General features: G+C 45.3%; 1 protein-coding gene across 13 annotated transcripts in view; it reads left to right on the top strand.

Annotated features, from left to right (window-relative positions):
* The window catches only part of LPP (LIM domain containing preferred translocation partner in lipoma), a 443,377-nt gene that overhangs the window by 125,710 nt on the left and 298,337 nt on the right, over positions 1 to 19,330 (top strand). The window lies entirely within an intron of this gene.

The following is a 19,330-nucleotide window of genomic DNA, read 5'->3' as shown; positions in this document are numbered from 1 at the left end:
GCAGAGTGAGAAAAGCAGACATTTTACTGTAAACTGTAGGTAGATAACAACAGAAACTCAAATATTAGAAGAAACTGGGTATCGTGCAACCACACACTTTCACATCACTAAAATAAGAGCCGTGATCGCGTAGAAACATGAATCTCTTTGCAAACCACAGAAAGTAAAAGGGAGCGCTTCTTTCATTATTGATATAATTGCTTTTTTTCTTGATATGAGAATAGATACCAAATGTTCTTGAACACACTCACAAAGGATCAGTACTTTGGTAACTTTAAGGGCCAGAAAGAGGCTATTTAAAGCAATGGGTTAGCACGGCCTGCCTAATGCACCGAATTATGCCTCTGATATTGAGCATGTTACAATTCCAATGAGCATTTTCCAAAGGCATGTGCGGTATCTTACAGCAATTATTTCAGAACATGGCTACACTTGCAGTTGTAGAGCGCTTTGAGTTAAACCAGCCTTTGGAGAGCCCAGCAGGGAAAGCGCTGCAGTCTGTCCACACTGACAGCTGCAAGACCACTGGCATGGCCACATTTGTGGCACTTACAGCGGCATTGGGAGTGGTGCATTATGGGCAGCTATCCCAGCATGCAAGTGGCTGCAGCATGCTTTTCAAACGAGGGGAGTGGGGTGGAGTGTGTTGTGTGTATGTGGGGGAGAGTGAGTGGGTTTTTGGAGTGCTGAGAGTGTGTCAGTAAGCTGTCTTGTAAGTTCAGATCCCCCTAACCTCCCTGCCTCTCTCTCACTCACTCACTCAGTAAACATTTGCTTTGCCCCAGAGCTCTGAAAAGCACTTCTGTATTCCTCAGCCAATTTCACAACAAAGAGAAGAGAGGCCACTTGACTTAAGGAGATTATGGGACGTTTCCGGAGGTCAGTCAGAACGCTGTAACTCAACTCCCCATTTACACTGGCCCTGGGGCATCTCAGCCAATACGCAACAACCGTTATCCCTCTCATGGAGGTGGAGTACCAGGAGTGCTCTAGCCAGGGAGTCAGAGCGCTCTACGTGCCTTGCCAGTGTGTACGGGGAGTAAGGTAGAGAGCTCTCGGAGGCTTTATTGCGGTATAAAGTGCAAGTGTAGCCAAGCCCTAACACTGGAGAATAAGACCCATGCTTGCAAATGACTGGTGAGTTTTGGTGTTTCTGTGTTAGGATGCCCACTTGGAGACACCTTGTCAGAGGGCCTGATGTTCAGAAAATACTAAGCATCTGCCCTCTGAAAATCAGGCTTTTTAAGGTGTGTCAGGCTGGGCACTTCTGGGCTAGTCGCTTCTGAACATCCTTTGCCTACCTTCTGAGTATTTACCGTTTGGTAGATTTACAGTCATTTAGACCTTTTCAGGGCCACATTTTCCAGGAAGCCTCCTTATTTGGGCCTAGAAAACATGCCATGGTTTGTGGACACAACACCCTGTGTTTGTACATCCCACCAAACATTTATAAGCGCAGAGTCCCTGGTCCTACAATCAGCTCAGCATGGGTGGACACCTGACAGGTTCAAAGAACCTGAATGTATTAGTGAGGCATGATTTTCCTTTGCAGAAGCCATGCCGGTTAGTCCCTTCCTACCACGGTCACCTCAGTGTTTTGTAATTGTACCTGAGTTGCTATTTCAACTGGTTTATCTGGCGTGGCTTCCAGTCTTTGGGCTCTTGTCCCATCATCCCAGTCGGGTTCAGGAGGCTCTGGGGTCAGGCAGAATAACTGTGTTACCTCCAGGGAGCTGCCACCCACAATGAGTTAGTCTCCAGGCAGTATTCTGGATCGTCTCTGCTTAGTCAGACCCCTGCTCCCATCATTGAGCTGTAATTCCTTGGATCATAGCCAGCACCTTCTTTTAAAAATAGGTGCAGTATTTGCTTACCTCCCTCCCCTGCCCCAGGTCTATGATTTTAATACAAGATTGTATGTTTTATTAGCAGCTAAGTGGCTTAATTCTTAAGCTCCTTCAGAACTCCGGGGTGTGCAGCATCTGGGCCTGGTAACTGAGCATTCCTTAATTTACCAATTTGTAGAAGGACCATTTCTGCAGGCGTCTTTTAAACAAACACACACCTTAGTGCTTAGCTTGTGAGCTCCAAGGGGTGATTACTTTTCCGCCTTACCTGTGTGAAAAGCACCTAGCACATTATAGTCTCTACCATCAATAATTAAGAAGATGGGATCCAGTGTTTAGAACAGCAGAGAGTCAGAATTTCTAAGTTCAGTGCTCTGTTCTGCGACTACTTTTACTGTGTGGCCTTGGACAAATTGTTTGCCCTCTCTGTCCCTCAGTTTCTCCTTCAAATAAGTGGGTGTAAAATTACTCGTGCCCTGGGATTTGAGGGGACGTGAAGCTGAAATGTTTGCAAAGGACTTTTGGATTCTCGGCTAGAAGTGAAAGTGTTGTTTTTCCTTTGAGTGGGCAGCTTGTCCTAAAAACCCAAGAGAAGGAAAGATGGAGACAACCTTTAATAACATGTTTTTGAAGCAGTTCACTTCTGTTAAGAACTATTTTTGCTTCTTAACGGCTCATGCACTTCAGAATGGTCTAGAGATTTGCAGAAAAGGTCACTTCCAAGAGTAACTAATAATAATAGGAGGTAAATTTCTCTTGATAAAGCTGTAGCTTTTGCTTATGACACCTCAATGATTCCTCTAATGTGAGGAATCTTTGGCTGAATTCCCCCAGCAATCACTTTACCTTTAAATCATGTTCAGCTAATTGTAACTTTCCTGTTTATTGATTTGTTGAAGCCACTTTAAAAGATTTAATTCATTCTATTGGAGCCAGGATGAGGGGAGACTCCAACTGGCATGAACGTGCCTGTATGGTTGAATGGAGGTCAGTTCCACAGGGAAATGGCTTGATCGCAGTTGTCCAAATCAATATATCGCAGCGCATGTTCCTTTTAAGGAAATTTTCCCTTGAATTGTCCTGCAGTCCCAAGGCACCAAAGGCCTCAAATGAGCCCAGACAAAATCCAGCCTCTCAAATGCTGGGGACACGTTGGCTTTGTGTCTCCATTGTTGGGCCATTGGGAGAGAGAGGCTGGCTTTTATTTTAGGGAGTTCAGACCCAAACCATCTGCAATGTGTTCGGAATGGCAGCACTGTAGGATTTGATGCAGTGAGAAAATAAAATGAGTTTTTCAGGGAGGCTTTATCAGCGGCACAAGGAAAAAAAAAAGGGTGATTTTCTTTCATTGTTTCCCCTCAGCATTTCCTCACTGCTCATAAATCCATCTCTTAATAGTCAACATCTTGATAACATTCATTTGCCATTTTAAATAAGCCAGGAACACATTCCAAACAATCTGACGGGCTCTGAATTCTATTAGGGGAAGAAGCAAAGGTTTAGCACGGGAAATTTGCTGATAATTTGATCAGGGCTTCTTCCTTAAAGGATTTACCACTTGTTGTTGTTGGCATGGCAGTATCACCTGGAGTCGGACAATACTTTATTTGACAGACAGTCACTAGCCCCAAAGAGCTTACATTTTAGGCTAGTGGATGGGGAAAGGGAGGGAACATGAATAAACAAAAGTGCGTGCATGTTTCCCTGTAGATTAGCTGTGCATGCAGCATAGTTTGCTACATAACTGGCCGTTATCTATGAGCATCATGAAAGAATAGGTTTAAAAGGTAGCAGTCGGGTGTCTGAAGTCGTTTTGTGCCCAGTACTTTACTTTCAGTTCTACTCTGATTTGATCAAACCGTTGCCCCACCAAGGACTTCACAAAGAGGCTGACAGGCAGCACCTTCTTTTTAAAGGGTGACTTTTCAATAGCATTAAATAGTAATACCTTGCACTTGCAGAAGTGCCTTTCAGAAGCACTGTGTATAGTGGTTAGATATTCCTGTTCCCTTTTTATGAATGGATGGGCTGAGCCACAGAAGATAAATGATTTCCCCAACATTACATGCCAAGACAGTGGCTGAACTAGGAACAGAACCCAGGAGTTCTGTCTCCCAGTTCCCTGTTCTAATCACTGAAGTGTGCGTGATTAAAGATTGCCTTCCCCATCCCAGAAATATTCGGTCTGTTCAGTCCTTCGCCCTTGTATCACTTTCTCCAACCTTCAGAGTCAGAGTTGGCTGACTAACAAAATATATAGAAGTAGATCCTCTGTAGATGGATGACTCAGAACACAACTCTGTATTTATTGGTGATTGCCTGTTTGCCTGCTCTATGAAATGACATTCTGAATCGTATTACTCAAAGTAGCGCACGGTTTCCATTTTCAAATATAAAGAGCTAACCAAATTCCAGATTAATAATTTCTAAATTCCCTTGCAGGTTCAATTTAATGTCGTGCTTCCCTGCTTCCTGTCCCAAACTGTTGTGTTGTTAAACAGCTGCTGTATGGCAGCCCGGAGATGGGTTACTCATCTGTGGTAGGGTGAAATGATTCTTGCCTCTGAGAGTTTGTAAAGCACTGTGGGATCCACTGGGATGCAAAGCTTTGTCTGCACTGGCGTTTTTTCACAGTGCTTCGTTTTCACTGCTTCTCTTAGCTATGTCTGTTTGCATTATATCTCAGAAAAACATCACTTGTACCCTGTTTTGTTTGCTCACCAGAAGAGCGATTTGTATTCAAATGAATATGTTTTATTGTGCTAGAACTTCCCCGTCACTAGGCACTAATGAGGAAAGTGAGATTGAGACGTGGGCTGAACAAGATTATTATTCCCCTTCTGACTTTAGAGGCTTTCAGGTTGGATTTTGGGAAAGGCAGGAGGTTTTAACCACTTAATGTTGCAGGAAAACTCTAAAATTAATCATTTTAGGAGCATGGGTATTGCCAGACTGGGTCAGATAATGCGTCCATCTAGCTCAGGGGTCGGCAACCTTTCATTTATTCACTCTGATTTAAGGTTTCGCATGCCAGTCATACATTTTAACATTTTTAGAAGGTCTCTTTCTGTAAGCCTGTAATATATCACTAAACCATTGTTGTATGTAAAGTAAATAAGGTTTTAAAAATGTTTAAGAAGCATCATTTACATTTAAATTAAAATGGAGAGCCCCCCCCCCCCCGTACTGGTGGCCAGGACCCGGGCGGCGTGAATGCCACTGAAAATCAGCTCGCGTGCCATAGGTTGCCTATCCCTGATCTAGCCCATTAGTCTGTCTTTGACGTTGCTCAGCACCAGGTGCTTCAGAGAAAGGCACAAGAACTTTTGGTGTGAAATACGAGATTTGTAGTCCTTCCAACGCTTTTAAAAATCCTTATTAACATAATTGTGTATTTTCTCATTACCCGTGTAAATGTCCATTCCTTTTGTGAATCCTGCTACGCTCTTGGCCTCAATTGTATCTTGTGGCAATGAGTCCCGTAGGCCAATTGTGCATTGTATGAAAAAGTGCCTTTGCAGTAGATTTAGCAACCAGATAACCAATTTCTAATGAGAGTGCTTCATTTTCTTCAGAGTTATTGGCTGTTAACCTCTGGAGATTATCACGCCATGTGTGTTTCTGTTGCCGTTATTGAGAAGTTATGGTGGCTGATCCTGTCTAAACTCTTTCAAAAACCGAAAGATGTGGCTGTCAGAATTCCAGCTGTGGGCTTCTTTTAACAAATCAAGACCCACTCATCTTAAATTTGCTGCCTGTTTTTAAGAAAATAAGTGTTGAGACCTACAAGGGAAATGTACTAAAGGCACAGAAGCGTTGGATGCTTGTTACTGTGTGACCTGCGTTGTAGGATGTGTGCTCTCTGAAGTAGTGGAGCCCATCACCCCGGAACTGGTAACGATGGTGTCTCATGTACAGATTTACAAAACTGGATTCAACTTTGCTTTTGAAGGTGGTACATTGTCTGTTGCTCTGATTAAAGGGGCAGGTGCAAGAGTTAGGTACCCCTGGTTTGGGGTGACCTGGACTACTAATGCTGTATAAATGGAATCCCTGACAGATTTTAAATTGTTTTTCTCTCTCTCTCTAGGTCTTCCAAGTTGAACTTAATCATATGAGAAGATCTGGGGAAACTAGAGAAAATCATCTTTCCTTTCTCCCTTCTTCCCCAGGGGTTTGGCGAAACTAGTTTAATATTTGTAAAACACTTTGAGATCCTCAGATGTGGGGATATACATTCATATAAGCGCAGAGGTTGAGAATTTCAAAGCAGTGCAGAGGAGCTAGCCATGCAACATCCATTAATTTTAATGGAGGCTGTGTGGCCAATTCCCCTGCATTGCTTTGAACATTTCAACCACAATATTAATAATATAAATCACTCTGTCTCTGTGGTGGCTGAAGAATTCTACTTTTCTGATGCTGTAATTAGAGTCATATATAAATATCTTCAAGTGGAAGAGTGGAGTCGCTGTAAGAAACCTTAATAACTGATAGTAGATTTGCTTACCTACAAGTATACAGTGGCGGCTTTGTGAACTTTGGAGGTGGGTTGTTGCCATAACTCTTTGATTTCGCTTGTTGGGAGAAGTTTGGAACTGGGATTACAAAACCTCACTACTTTTGGCATAGGACTCCTGTTGTGCCATCAGTAACACCCACTAGTGTATGCATATGTCTACAGAAGGATGTAGGTGACCGTCCTTAGAGTGATCGTTCACTGTAGCAAGTGCAGGTATTTCAGTACATTAGTTTCCATTTCAGGTACTGCAGAATCCATTGCCATCTGGCCTCCATCACCATAATAACTGATCACCGCATGGTCTATCACATATTTATCCTCACAATACCCCTCTTAGGTAGGGAAGTGCCATTATACCCATTTTACAGATGGGGGACTGAGGCCCAGAGAGTATAAGTGACTTGTGTAAAGCCACTCAGGGAGTCTGTGGCAGAAGTAAGACTTTGAACCCTAATCTTGCAAGTCTCCTGTAGCACCCTAACCATTGGTCAGTCCTTCCTCCCTTACAGAATATTTTTTTGTACAGGTCACTGTCTTTATCCAGCTAGTACATGGAGAATGGGATGAGGTATTACTGTAATAATGTAATCAACCTCACGCTTGTCTTTGTTCCTCGTTCTGTGCCGCCTCCCATGCTTGGTCCAATTTCTCCTCCTCTTGATTGCCGGTACACTACTCTCTCCTCATTCACATCCCTCCTTCCAGCCCATTTCTTCTGCGAAACCTTCTCGTAGTAATCTACCAAACAGAGAAATTCAAACAGGACCTCTTTGGGGTTTGACCTTTCTAGTCAGCTGGTCTTTTTTTCCTTTTCTCTCTTAACTGTATTTGTCTAATTTAGGGCTGTAACTCAGGCAAAGTTCCTGTTCACTTCAATAGGTGTAAGGACTTGCAGTGTAAAATGTAGGCCTCTTGTGGCAGTGACCATATTGTCTTCTGCATGCACCTTGTGCTGGGACAGTGCGTTGTGCAGTAATAGAATCAATGCATGCAACAGGGTTAGTTGGACAGCGAGCGTGTTTAGTTAGATCTAGCCGTGTGTTAAATCAAAGCACTGACAAAGAACAAAGGGAAGCTGCCAGTGCCCATAACCAGTGTTGCTTCCAGGAAATTAGATTGTGCGCTTCCTGCCTGCCTGACGCAGCATGGGATCTTGTAAGTAAGTGGTGTGCGAAGTGTGGGAATTTAGGGCGGTTCTCATACAGGGATGTAAAAGAGCCCCCGGAGGCAGAAAAATAAATGCTCAGTTCCTGGTCCAAGAAAGAGGAAAACAAAGCACTGCATATTTGTTGCAACCTGCAAATATTTTTTTTCTTTACTAAATGCCATTGTCACACACATAATTCTGATGCCAAAGAGAAGGGGAAGGTACAGAAAATGGAAGAGAAGGCTGCTTGCAGGAGAGCCATGTGCACTGGACCAATCACATCGTAGTTGTCTTTGTCCTTGCAGTATTTTTGGTTTTGGACCCTGTGATAGGGGATGCTAGATCCATCTGTCTAGTTCAGGACAAAGCACATGTTCTGATAAGGCATGTTACTTACGATGTCTGAAATTAGCCCTTTAAATAGCACACTCAACATCTTAGTAATGTACTGAATATACCTTGATAAGAAACAGTCTGACTGAAGCACTGAATTTATCATCGTGGATCTGCTATGACTCATCAGGAAACTGAAAGTCTGGAGAAAAGACCCACCTCCAGTTAGTACTTTTGATGAGACAGAAATTAGTCTTAAATGGAAAGAAATTGAATTGCCCTGTGATAATCCCTAAAAGGTCCCAAACCATGAGCTGATATCTAAATGTTTGTCCTCATGCTTACTGAACGGTCCAGCTAACCTAACTCCTGTCAGATGAAACGAACGATGCTTCCGCCTACATGTATTTAGGTGAGATAGGATAACGGTGAGTGGGCAGACGGCGTGCTGTGAGAAGGCATTTCGTTGGATAACGGCTGCAGGCTGCAATGCTGTTTCAGTGTAATCTATCTTGGCCTACTCCGTGCAAACGTGCAAATATATGTAGCTCCTCCAGAATATACTACTTTTAATCCTGAGTGTGCTTCGTGAATGCTAAGTAAGCAATGCTTGCAACACCGCTTTGAGGTAGGAAGGCAAGCATTTGTGATCCCTGTTTTACAAACTGGGAACCCGCTGTGAAGGGACCCTACTGGAAATCAGTGTCCATGCATGAGGCTTCTCATTGTAAATAGGGCAAGCAGCCCTGCTTTGGCAGGGAGGTGATGCGTATGCTCTAATGAGCTTTCTCCATCACAGACCTCTTGGGTTAGAACTCAGGAGTCCTGGGGTTCCAGTCCTGTTTTCATCACAGCACTCACTTGTGCTTTGCTTATGTGGCGAACAGGTCCTGAGTGGAACATGAGCGACGATGCTTTTGCTTGGCTCTAGTAGTCAGGCTTGTGTGCTGTCCGTGTTGTTATGAGGGATTTTACAGGCATCGTTAGGGTTTTCTGCTGTATGTTTGTTTTACATTACGGGCCTGTAGAACAGGGACTGCACCTGAACAACTTAACCACTTGTGCTACCTGGGGGGAGGCTCTGTCCTGTGCGTAGTCCCAGAGGAATTCTGCCCGAGCCAGCCTCTGACTGCCATGATTTGGGACCGTTTTATTTAAGGAAGGCATTCCCTTGAGGTACCATCCTTGTGTTAATAGTTATGAACAGAATCTTTGCAGGTTTCCTTTTAGCTTATAGTGCAGACCTTTTACATTGGACTAGAACCATGTTTCTGTAGTCGAGCAGTTCCCCATCGCTAGTACGTAGGTGGGTGCTGATGTGTTATGCGTTTATGACTGTTAACCTTGGTTTCTGCTTCCTACCTTCATGATGAGTCACTCTGTCAGTTACCAGTGACCATTGGTGCCTCCTCTGCTTCAGTGACATGGTGGAACCTACCTTGATGTGACCTCTGGTCTCAGAGGTGCAAAAGGAACCCAGGTTCTGTGGTGACTTAAGCCATGTACAATGGGAGTTGAAGGAACTAGCTAGCAGAGTTGTAACCGCCTGCCACAATCCACAGCAGGGTGGAAAAGAATGTTGGCACATCTGCTGAGGATACGTTCTGTTGCCGAGAGAGCTCAGGAATGCGTTGCTGGACACTTTTATGCCCTAAAAACCTCTTTGATTTATTGAGCGGAGATAACTATTATCTGTCTGTTTTTGGGACCGTGCTTCAAATGCCGATGTTGGGAATAGGGTAGGGAAAACACTTACCAAATACCTGTTTGAAAACAAAGCCCTAACTAATGTAACGTGACGGTTTTATGGTAGTCTCTGGTGAAGTCACAGCAGTGCTGCATGCTTAGCAAAATTAACAGTTCCAACTCCAGAAATATCAAATAAAAATGTGCAAAGTATCCTTTGATCTCAGTCAAATGAATCAATTTGTGTCAAGGGAGAGGAATCATACTGGTGAATTATCTAAAGAGGATATATGCTTTGTTAGAACAGAATCTGTAGTTGTCCCAAACCCATAGCTGTGAGAGCTTATTGGCTTAGGCCAAGATTTTCAAAGCTGGCAGGCTGACATTAGGCTCCAAAATCCATATTTTGGCACCTGTATGATTTTCAAAAGTGCTGATCATGTATCTCCTCCCACTGAAGTCAGTGGGAACTGTGACGTGCTCTTCGTTATTAAAAGTTAATCAGGTCCATAAATATGGATTTTGGAGACTAATTTTAGGCTCCTAGTTTTTGAAATCTCAACTTCAGTTAAGGCTAGAGGGTAAAATTTTCAAAGCCAAATTCCCATTTTCAAAAGAGATGTAGGTCCAGATTTTTACATGTTGCTCCTTAAAGGTGTCTAGGTATTGCAACACCTGACTTGGGAGCCTAAGTCTCATTGGCTTTCACTGATGTTTAGAAGCCTGAGCACCTGGCACTGGCCACTGTTGATAGACAGGATACTGGGCTAGATGGACCTTTAGTCTGACCCTGTATGGCCGTTCTTATGCCCAAGTAACTTTTGAAAATGAGACTTGAAAAAATTTACCTTTTGCCAAGGTGCTTTGATGTCTGAGGTTACTGTGATGCTGGCAAACCAGGTGCCAGCTCATGCCAGGGCCCCCCCTGTCTCAACTGAACGCTGACAGATACATGGTTGGAATCAGGCTGGCTCACTTGTGTGTTAAAATGGGTATTAGAGTTAGAAAAATGTGCTTAGTGTCTAGATTTTATTGAATGCTTGTAAATTGCTGCACGTGTTAATCTCACTTACAGTATGTGTATCCCATGTTGTAAGGTGGTAATATTAGTGTGTGCATTGTAAGGGCACGTCTTCACTAGCAGTGTTAAAGCGCTGGCTGCAGCAGTGCTATAAAAAACCCACCTCCACGAGGGGGATAGCTACCAGCACTGGGAGCACAGCTCCCTGCTCTGGTGCACTGTCTACACAGGCACTTTATAGTACTGCAACTTGCAGTGCTTAGGGGGTTGTTTTTTCATACCTCTGAGCGAGAAAGTTTCAGCGCTGTAAAGTGCCAGTGTAGACAAGCCTAAGCCTTAGTAGCTGTGGAAATCACCAGACATTTATTAGTGTAAAATGCGGGCCTACAACAGAAGGTGTTCTCTCCTGCCCCACAGAAGGCCTGTCAACACCAGAGGAACTGTTGTGGAACATCAAAGAGGACAAAAGACTTTGCTAATTGCTCCCCCTCCCAGAGGTGCTGGTACAATTTGTACAGCAGGGGTTGCTGAGAGCCATTGAACCAAACTGTGAACCCTGTATGTGATGGAATCCACTTCAAGTCAGGGGGTGCTGCAGCACCCCCAGCACCTCTGGTTCCAGCGCCTATGTCCCCTTCCCCCCCACAAAGGGGAGACGTACAAATGAATACTTCCCATCAGCTGAACGGCAGCTCAGAGGAGGGGGAAAGAGAATCAAAATCCCTGAAAACTCTGTGCTGCTTTGACTCTGGAGGGCAAGATTTCTAGACATAAGCAAGGGATCCCCACTGCTTAGCCTGGGTTAGCCCTGAGCGGGACATTCAGAGCTTGCGTATTATATAAACTCCTAGTATCTTTTGAAAGTTAAGACTGTAACTCATGTGTGCGTGTATGTTTACCTGCTGTAACCTTCTAAACAAACTCTTTAAATAGTTTCTTATTGGATTGGCTCCAAGCGTTATCTTTGACGTGAGACCTAAGGTGGGGTAAGTGATTGGTCCCCTTTGGGGCTGAGAGCAACCTGAATATTAGGGATGAAAATAGCATTTAAAAAAAATAAACGTTTAAACCATTAAAATTTTACTGGTTAAACATTTAACCGTTAGACTCCATCACTGCCCTGCGTGCAGGGGGTCCCGGCTGCCCCCACGTGACGGCTGCTGGGACCCCAGGCGTGGGTGGGGACGTCTGCCGGGACCCCAGGTGTTGGGGAGAGAGGGGATGGCTGCTGGGACCTTGGGGGCAGGGGGGACAGCTGCCAGGACCACGGGTGTGGGAGGAGCGGGAGGGATGGCAGCGGAGTCCCGCAGCAGAGTTTAAACATTCACCTGAATACCTTACCGATAAGACTGATGCTTATTGGGTAACTGGTTAATACTTTATACCCCTACTGAATATTGCTGTGATTTTTGGTGTGAGGGACCATCTATCGCAAAGACAAGCTTACCTAGACTGGAGTACCCAAGGGGACTGTCTGTAACTCCATGGTGTTAGGCCTGAAGAGTTTACACTTGACACTTGGTGGGTGAAATCTATAGAACTCAGCCAATTTGGGGTTTGTGCCTTATCTCTTAATGTACTACTCATGCTCTTGACCCACTGCAGGATAGCTTGACAGTTGCATCTCTCACAAATCCATCCAATATCCCTTCGGTGCTAGCCTGGGTGGCGTGTTCACTGTCCCATGGCTAGAGGGCTTTAGGAAGCAGTAAGTTAGCTCCTGGCAGGGCAGTGAGTTTGTTGGGAAATGTGGAGTCATTTTGTGCTGCCAAACAGCTCCTCTGCAGCGCTGGGATCGGAGAACTTGCTTATATTGCCAAAGGGCCGGTTGGAAAAAAAAATCAAAGTTTTGATGACAGTTTTGCAAACTTTGAAATTTTGCGTCAAAAACAGTGGGGGAAGTTATAGATTTTTTTTCAACGAATGTTCTCCAACCATCTCTCATTAAGAGAGATTTTTTTTGGGGTGGCTCCATTGTGGGTGCTATTCAAGACCCATGTCTTATGACATGGGAAATGCAACCCAATTGGAGCTACTATATGGTGGATGCAAAACTGGTTGGAAAACTGTTCCCAGAGAGTAGTTATCAGTGGTTCACTTTCATGCTGGAAGAACATAACGAGTGAGGTCCCGCAGGGATCAGTTCTGGGTCCAGTTCTGTTCAGTATCTTTATCAGTGATTTAGATAATGGCATGGAGAGGAGACTTATAAAGTTTGCGGCCAATGCCAAGCTGGGAGGGGTTGCAAGCACTCTGGAGGACAGGAGTAAAATTCCAAATGATCTGGACAAACTGGAGAAATGGTCTGAAGTAAATAGGATGAAATTCAATAAGGACAAATGCAAAATACTCCACTTAGAAAGGAACAATCAGTTGCACACATACACAATGGGAAATGACTGCCTAGGGAGAGGCTCTGCGGAAAGGGATCTGGGGCTCAGAGTGGACCACATGCTAAATATGAGAGAACAGTGTAACACTGTTGCAAAAAAAGCAACATCATTCTGAGATGTATTAACAGGCGTATTGTAAGCAAGACATGAGAAGTAATTCTTCCGCTTTACTCCACTCAATTAGGCCTCAACTGGAATATTGTGTCCAGTTCTGGACGCCACGTTTCAGGAAAGACGTGTACGAATTGGAGAGAGTCCAAAGAAGAGCAACAAAAATGATTTAAGGTCTAGAAAATATGACGTATGAGGGAAGATTGAAAAAAATTGTTTTGCTTAGTCTGGAGAAGAGAAGACGGAGGGAAGACATAATAGTTTTCGAGTATATAAAAGGTTGTTTCAAGGAGGAGGGAGAAGAATTGTTCTTCTTAATCTCTGAAGACAGGACAAGAAGCAATGGGCTTAAATTGCAGCAAGGGCGGTTTAGGTTGGACATTAGGAAAAACTTCCTTACTGTCAAGGTAGTTAAGCACTGGAATAAATTGCCTAGGGAGGTTGTGGAATCTCCATCACTGGAGACTTTTAAGAGCAGGTTGGACAAACATCTGTCAGGGATGGTCTAGATAATACTAAGTCCTGCCCTGAGTGCAGGGGACTGGACTAAATGACCTCTCCAGGTCCCTTCCAGTCCTATGTTTTATAACAACAACAGCTGACACTAAGTGCACAGAAATTTTGCCTACGTAAACGATTAAGGCTGTTTGGGGCCTGACGCTGGAGGGAATGGAAGGTTTTGTTCAAAAAATGTCAATGGCATTTCAGACTAATAGGAAACCTGATCACCAATTATCATCGACACTCATCAGATTAACATCGAGTGTCTCCCGTTGCCTTCTGTGTCCAGATGAAACTCGTGCATTCTCTCAGCCAGTGATTCTTTCCGTTAGGTAAGGAGGATGAACAAGAATTGATCATAGGTGGATGGATGAGATTTCTAGGAGGGAAGGGATTGAAACTTACTGCTAAAGAAGTCAAGTTTTAGGTCTTTCTGAGATTTTATATAAAGGAAATAAACCCGAAACCTTCTAGCTGGGACCGCACAGTGGAGTCAGCATCTTTGGAGTCATTGCTCAAAAAAGCAGCACTTCCAACACCTACCCTCCCACCCAACACCCACAGCTGAACTTTCATCACTGCAAAATTGTGTCTGAAGTTCTGTGCGCTGAGAGCAGAATCTGCATGTGCTGCTGTGTGTCCCGCCTTTAACCTTTGCCAGATCTTCTTCTCTGGGCAAGGGGAAATGGTAGCTCGTGGCCCTGTACAAAACTTTTGTGTAGGCAGGCTCCTTGGCATTCATGGGGCTAGAGGACTGGCACCTCCGTTTTCCCTCCAGTCTCTTCTAAGCTGGAGGCAGCCCCCAGTGCTGCATGGCTAAACGTTGGAGCAGCAGTGCCAAGCAGCCATATCCTGGTGACGCAGGAGTGGCTGCAGTTTGTGAACAGGTGAACTGAAGGGGTCAGTGTACAGAGCAGCTGGGCTGGGGTGGCACCATGCTTCCGAGGTATTCGCATGTACAGTCGGTGTCGCAGACTTCTAGGCGGCAGGGCTCGCTTGTGCTCAGGCGTGTACCCCCTTGGAGTTTATTCCAGTCATGCCCCTACCTGTCAGGCATAATTGTAGGCAGGAGAGAGCTTGCTGATTGGCTGTAGTTCTGCAGCCTTAAGAGTCCACCTGCCCTGTTGAATGACACTGAGATCCTGGGAAAGGGACACCACCTTCCTGCGGGGCCAGATGGAACTTTCTGGCTCTGGGACTGTATGAGCCCCTTTGAAAGTGGGTGCAAACAGCGCCAACACCTACAATTGGAGAGACAAAAGCCAGGTGGTTCTTTTGTTCATCTACTTGATTTCTTTACTGGCTGCCATTTACAAATCTAACCAGAGGGCAGCACAGCAGGGTAGAAAGTGCAGTGCCGCTATTGCAGCATATCTAGTCAATCCTTGGGCCACCATAGCTGCTGTCACGTTAAAGCACCGTAATGTGTATGTTATAGACCTAAACCCAGACAGGATCTGCAAGGCAAAATGGGAGAAAGCAAAGAGGAGAATGTGAGTGTGTAAGGAATGTGACTGTGAAAACTAGGCAAATATCTGTGGTATGTGGCTCTTTCATGTGTGACCTTTCCCAGTTATACTTTTCTCTGTCATAAATACTTACAATGGCCCTTTTTACCGCAGCTTGTAAGTTTCTCACCGTCTTTATCCTTGCAGCACCCTCGTGCGGTAGGGCAGCGCTGTAATCCCATTGTACAGATGAGGAACTGAGGCCAGAGACTAGGGTGTATGTCTAAACTGCAAAACAACCAACCGACAAACCAACCAAAACCCCACGGCAGCAAGTCTTAGACCCTCCTCAGTCTGTGGGGCTAAAAAGAACAGTGTAGATGTTCCCGCTTGAGCTCTGGCTCTGAAACCTGGCAAGGGAGGTGGGGGTTTGTTGCAGTGTAGACGTACCCTGAGTGATTTGTCCATCACAGGGAATCTGGGTGGAGTTAGGAACTGAACCCTGTTCTCTCATATCCTAGGCTGGAAAACATGATCTAGGAGAGAGGACTTAAAAACTTGGGTTTGTTTAGTCTGGAGAAGAGAGGAGTGCGGGGGAGCTCGGGGAATGACAACAGTTTTCAAGTGTATAAAAGGTTGTTACAACAAGGAGAAAAATTGTTCTCCTTAACCTCTGAGGATAGGCCAAGCGCCCCCCCCCCCCGCCAAACTCTGCAGAATTTACAGAACTTTTTCCGTAAGTCCGAATTTGCATAAGTCGGATTTGCGTAACCCGGGGGGTGTCTATATGCTGGAGGGTAGGGATAGGGTGCAGAGTGACCTAGACAAATTAGAGGATTGGGCCAAAAGAAACCTGATGAGCTTCAACAAGGCCAAGTGCAGAGTCCTGCACTTAGGACAGAAGAATCCCATGCACTGCTACAGGCTGGGGACCGACTGGCTAAGCAGCAGTTCTGCAGAAAAGGACTTGGGGATTACAGTGGATGAGAAGCTGGATATGAGTCAGTAGTGTGCCCTTGTTGCCAAGAAGGCCAACGGCATATTGGGTTGCATTAGTAGGAGCATTGCCAGCAGATCGAGGGAAGTGATTATTCCCCTGTATTCAGCACTGGTGAGGCCACATCTGGAGTATTGCGTCCAGTTTTGGGCTCCAAACTACAGAAAGGATGTGGACAAATTGGAGAGAGTCCAGCGGAGGGCAACAAAAATGGTTAGGGGGCTGGGGCACATGACTTATGAGGAGAGGCTGAGGGAATTGGGCTTGTTTAGTCTGCAGAAGAGAAGAGTGAGGAGGGATTTGATAGCAGCCGGAAGGGGGTTCCAAAGAGAATGGAGCTCGGTTGTTCTCATTGGTGGTAGATGACAGAACAAGGAGTAATGGTCTCAAGTTGCAGTGAGGGAGGTTTAGATTGGATATTAGGAAACACTGTTTCACTAGGAGGATGGTGAAACACTGGAATGGGTTACCTAGGGAGGTGATGGAATTTCCATCCTTAGAGGTTTTTAAGGCCCAGCTTGACAAAGCCCTGGCTGGGATATTTTAGTTGGTGTTTGTCAGGGGTTGGACCAAATGACCTGCTGAGGTCTCTTCCAACCCTAATCTTGTCTGATTCTAAGTTTCACCTCACGTAAAAACTACTTGCTTACAAAATCAGGCGTAAAAACACAAAAGTGTCACAGCACACTGTTACTGAAAAATTGCTAACTTCCTCATTTTTGCCATATAATTATAAATCAATTGGAATATAAATATTTACATTTCAGTGTATAGTACACCTCTACCCTGATATAATGCGACCCGATATAACAAGAATTCGGATATAACGCGGTAAAGCAATGCTCCCGGCAGGCAGGGCTGCGCGCTCCAGCAGATCAAAGCAAGTTCACTATAACACAGTTTCACCTATAACGCGATAAGATTTTTTGGCTCCCGAGGACAGCGTTATATCAGGGTAGAGGTGTATATAGAGCAGTATAAACAAGTCATTGTTGTTATGAAATTTTAGTTTGTACTGCCTTTGCTAGTGCTTTTTATGGGGCCTGTTGTAAAATTAGGCCAATCTCTAGAGGCATTGATGTACGTCCTGGAAGAGCTCTGTGTACCCCCAAGGGTACGTGTAACCCTGGTTGAGAACCATAGGACTAGATGACCTCTCAAGTTCCCTTGCAGTCCTATGATTCTATGATCATTTTATCCATCACTTCCATGGACACCCACATAATGGTTTCTGCCATTGTAGAATGATGCTTTTGGCCACCAGACTGAGAGCACCTGCTGGGTGAGGATAGAGCCAAAGCCTGATTCCCTGGCATTGAACGTCTGAGAAGATTTAGCCCCTGATGCCTGTTGTGTCTGAGATCTCAAAAAGAGTCTCTCGCATTTTTCCTCAAGTTTAGTTTTGCAGCAGGGTTGTCACAGTAACAAGATCGTCTCCCATCTGCTCCTCATGTGGCAACATGCGCTTCGCTAAAATATTTTTTTATTATGGGTTTAGCCAGCAGTAACCATGGTGATTAGACTTATCACGCAGCATTTTTCTTCCAAGTCATTTTGAAATGCTGACAATTAAATAGATACAGTACGCTTTAGAGATCCATCAGTCTCTTTGTTGTTTTGACAACCGGGAGTATATTTAGAAATGTAACAAGTACATGGAGTTCAATTGCACTTTTGCTAAGATATAGCTTTGTAGCTTGAGAATTGAATATGTGGCTTGAGGTCCAAGTGCTCCAGGGTCTGCGCTCTGGTTCTCTTGCTGGATTCCCTGGCAAAATCCTGCCACCCTCCTGCATGGCTGTAAGGGGGCTCCTCAGATTCAGTAGGAAAAGGGATGAGACCCGCCTCGTCTGCATGCTGGCATTGAGCTAGCAATCATGGTGGAGAGGCAGCGTGCTGCAGTGCTAGGGCATAGGACAGTGAATCAGGAGATCTGGGGTCTGTTCCTGACTCTGCTACCGACCTGCTGGGTGACCTTGGCCAAATCACTTCCCCTCTCTCTGCCTCAGTTTCCTCTGTTTGTCTTAACTATCCACGTAGCAAGAGACCTGTCCTGAAGAGCTTAGGGAGTCTGTACAGACCGATCTCACTCGGGGCCTCTGGGCACTGCTGTGATACAAATCGATAACATATATGGCCTCCATCACCGTAATATCTGTGGTGGGATCTGAGGCAGGACTGGACATGAGTGAGTATTTGTTGCAATATGTCTCCTTAGGTCAGTTTCTCCTTCCTCTCCCCCCACACAAAGCAGAACTGCATAGGGCTTCGCTCCCTTGTGTGGACTGCAGCTTAGTTCAGGCCGTGAATTCTGCCCCTAGGCCATGTTCAGAGTTTTAGATAAACTGCTAAGGATTGGGTAGAGTTTTGAGTTACGATGACCACAGCCTTGTGGGGTATGACCAAAGCACAGATGTACTCAAGACGAAACATGCATGTAGGTGAGCCGGGCTTCAGCCTAGCATCTTCAGCATTATAGCGAAGATCTCTACAATTTTAGCTCTGGGGCAACTCCATTAGCCAGCAACAGTGGTAGGCTGTTAATCACTTGGAGAAGCATGACTATAATTTTTCCTTCTGTAATAATGATGATGATTCCTCGTATCCCCTTTCCAGCTGATTGACACTGAATTCACCCACACCTCTGTTTTGAACCCAGCTGGAATTAATACAGTAACTCCTCACTTAAAGTCGTCCCGGTTAACGTTGCTGATCAATTAGAGAACATGCTCGTTTAAAGTTGTGCAATGCTCCCTTATAATGTTGTTTGGCAGCTGTTTGCTTTGTCCACTGCTTGCAGGAAGAGCAGCCCTTGGAGCTAGCTGATGGGGGCTTGGAACCAGGGTGGACCAGCAGCTCCCTATCAGCTCCCCACTCCCCAAAGTTCCCTGTCCAGCAGCTGTCCAGCAGGCTATCAAATGCCGGGCAGTTCAGCTGCCCCTCCCCCCACAGCCCTTCCCCCCACTGCCCTGTGCTGCTCCTGCCCTCTGCCTTGGAGCTGCTCCCAGGAGCCTCCTACTTGCTGTGCAAGGGGCGTGGGGAGAAGAGGGGTGCTGATGTCAGGATGTTCCCTTCCCCCCCTGCTCCTGTCCCCCGCTTACCCCATCTCCATAGAGCAGGGTGGGCGGGACATGACAGGGCTCAGGACGGAGGGATCTTCCTGTCTCAACTTGCTGATCTACTTACAAAGGCAGTGTACTTAGAGTGGGGTCAGCGTACTTAAAGGGGCAATGCGCATCTCTCTCACACCCACCCTGTGTGTCTCTGTCTGTCTCTGCCATGCTGTCTCCCCCCCTCCATTTTTTCTACCTTGTAGAGTATGAG

Source organism: Gopherus evgoodei, chromosome 9 (genome assembly GCF_007399415.2).
Source record: "Gopherus evgoodei ecotype Sinaloan lineage chromosome 9, rGopEvg1_v1.p, whole genome shotgun sequence".
NCBI classification, from domain to species: Eukaryota; Metazoa; Chordata; order Testudines; family Testudinidae; genus Gopherus; species Gopherus evgoodei.
The sequence above is the reverse complement of the archived record's forward strand: the minus strand, read 5'-3'. Positions and strand labels throughout refer to the sequence as shown.